Raw genomic sequence first — 3095 nt, 5'->3', positions numbered from 1 at the left:
ATTTATTAAATGGTCTGTAACAAACTATAATGTAGTTAGAAACAGATATGTTAAGTGTAAATTGATGTTGAGTATTTTTTACAAATACATTAGTGTGTTGTATACACTGCTTATGAATGCTAAATAGGGGGACTGCCAGAGTGTTGCCAATAAGTTAATAAAGTTTTTAGTTTAGAGTGCAGAATTTGAGACATTTAAACCAAAGACTGGTGCAAGCAACTTCAGTAACGGAGTTGAAATGATTTACGTGCAACTTACATATTGGTTATGTGAAAATGGTTGACACTCTTTGTTATGACAGCTCTGTGAAAATTTAACAGGAAGTAGCACTCCCACAAGGATTTACATGTGTATTTAGCTGCAGTTGAAGTACAGCCATGATGGAGCTTATACAACATGAAACACTTTTCCTTACATGGTCACTTAAAAAGCCTTCACTGACAACATGCATAGAAAATGAGGTGGTTAAACTCAAGGTCTACATTTGAAATTCAGATGTCAAGTACACTTAAGGTAGCCAGAGAATCAAAATGCTTTTCAAGGCATTAAATAGCAGCTGTGCACACAGGGTACAATGATGTTAAAGTGAAAGAGTTCTGTTTTCATCATGATCCACTGGAGCTAAAGGTAGTAGAAGAAAAACAGAGATAAATGTCAGGAATGACCATGGCCCAGTGTGCGAACTATACTGCGGCTTTCAAAGGGGGTTCACTTATATGGGGGGGGGCACACACGCATCAAATCTGAATCAAATCTAAATCAAGAGCAAAACATGCCAGTGTGCTTACAAGGAATCAAGTCCGCATTAACATGCGCAAAATAACCTCTGATAACCAGGCTGCCTACAAGAGATCCAATCCTCAGCAACATCATATACAACACAGTGTTATTATTAATAATACAGTTTATACAGATTAGCCCTTACCTTAAAACGACCACACAGGCCTGGGATCAGCTTCCTTTGCTGTTGGTCCAGAAGCCCATGATGTGGACAGGCGATGACCTGATTTAATCCAGGATGTGATGAAGGGTGCTGGGTCGAATCTCTCCAAAGAGGGTCCATTAAGATCCACCAAAAGGAGCGATGAGAGGCTGTTTTCACGCAGTCTATTGCGGGTCTTGCTGTCAGTGTCAGTGAGGGCAGAAAACCCCCTCTCACACTCTGATGAGGTGGGGAGATAGGTCCTGCTTGCTGTACAAAGCTTTTCCAATGTTTTGCCTGGTGCTTTATCTTGTAACTTCCAGTCGCGGAACTCATCCACTGCCTCTCTAGCTGACTCGCCGAGTTTTTTAGATAGTGTTCGTACTTCATGCTCTCCATACAGGATCAATGCGTTGTGGTCCTGTGGCCAGACGTGCTTTTAAATTGCTATTGTAGACATTTTAGAAAATAGTCCAGCAGTTCTGGAGCAACACTATTATTAATTTTGAGTCATTTTTTGTCCACATGGCAATATCCAATATTCACTTTCTTTTAGCTCTGTTTTTGGTCTCTACCAATTCCTGAGGGAAACATCTCGCTCTTTAGCTGCTACTATGCTTACCAGCTAGTTCCTTAGCTATTTTTTTCTGGTGTTTGGTGTTGAGCAGGTAGTGTATTACAGTCACTTTTTTTTAGAGCTATCAGTGAGTAGAAACTCACTATAAAGCTCTGTAAAGCCAAGGGGAGCTGCAGATCTGGGGATAATTATCTGTAGATTTGCCATTACAAGCAACCACTTTCACATTGTCGCATTGTTTTCACGTAAGTCTGCTTTCTTATAGGTAGCGATGTTGATCAATAGTCAGTGTTATTGCCTTACAGCATGGTTTGAAACCAAGTCTGTGTGGGGTTTCCATGTCCTCCTGTTTGTGTGGATTTCATATTCCAGGAATGTTAATTAGTTGCATTAATATTTTTTTGCAGCAATAAAGAGTGCTCGCTGTAATAGTGTCAAAGCAACACCAGACAACTCTCCAAAGAGGCCAAATGAAATGTAAATGTAAATGCACTACAGTAATTCACAAAACTGTACAATTATCCTGAGAAACAGTCTCAAAAATCATAACAACTTATGGAAAACAACAAAGAGGAGAAGTTGAAACCAACCAACAAGGATATAATATGTATGTTTACGTTTTCATGAAGTGTGGTTTATGTTATCTACTATAGATAAGATATCTAGTTATATTATAGATATTAATGTTTTTGTAGACTTCATGGTAATTAGCAGTCGTATCCAGTCACAACTTTGTTTTCTATTTTAGATTCAAATTATATAATGCTCTTTTTCATGCTGGGATTCATTCCTCTCTCTCTCTCTCTCTCTCTCTCTCTTTTCTTCTACAAGTCTTACCCCCATAAACCTTTTTATTGAACAGTACAAGGAGCTATGACATATCCATCCGAAGATCAGAGTGGTTTATGCACAAAAGTGAAATATTGCTTCTATATGGCCCTAAAATACAATGTTGAATGAAAGATTAATTTAATTTAAATGAAATTCACATTACTGTCTGACTTACTGACTATTTTTGCTCAAGGAGGCATACTGTTCTCACTTATGGACACATTGTGACAGTACTGGAAGTCTGAGACACTTCTGTTATCAGGCAGATTCACTCTGCTTCAACTCTGCAGTGTTTTGATGCTTTTGCATGTGAAACATTTTCACTACACAATGGCGTGACTGCAAACTTTTCAAGCTGTACATTGCATAATTAATCGTTATGACACTGAAGCATCTTAGGATTTATTTGCCAAGTCCATAGCTTCTTTTTTCACTGTTAGAAAATGTTTGATTTTATGCATACATCCCCATTAGCGATATGTTTCTATATCAATTGTTGCCATAGGTTAATTAAATTTCTTCTTTTTTTTCCAAAACTCATCAGTCACTCCTAATTTTCTCATTAAACCTGCATTCATTTTTTTGTCTTTCTCTGAAAATAATTTGTCACGGCACCACTTAGCCACGATTCATACATTGTATTATAATTAATGAATTATGCAATATTGTGGTGACTCACAATGAACTCGGAGACATTCACCAGGAGACTGTACCTTTAAGGGAGAGGTCATAAGGTGTGCAGTTCCGGGTTTGTGGGGTCGTTGC

Source organism: Morone saxatilis, unplaced genomic scaffold, assembly GCF_004916995.1.
Source record: "Morone saxatilis isolate NCDOM2014 unplaced genomic scaffold, NCSU_SB_2.0 Contig15, whole genome shotgun sequence".
In the NCBI taxonomy this organism is placed as follows: Eukaryota; Metazoa; Chordata; class Actinopteri; family Moronidae; genus Morone; species Morone saxatilis.
This window is presented reverse-complemented; position numbering follows the sequence as displayed.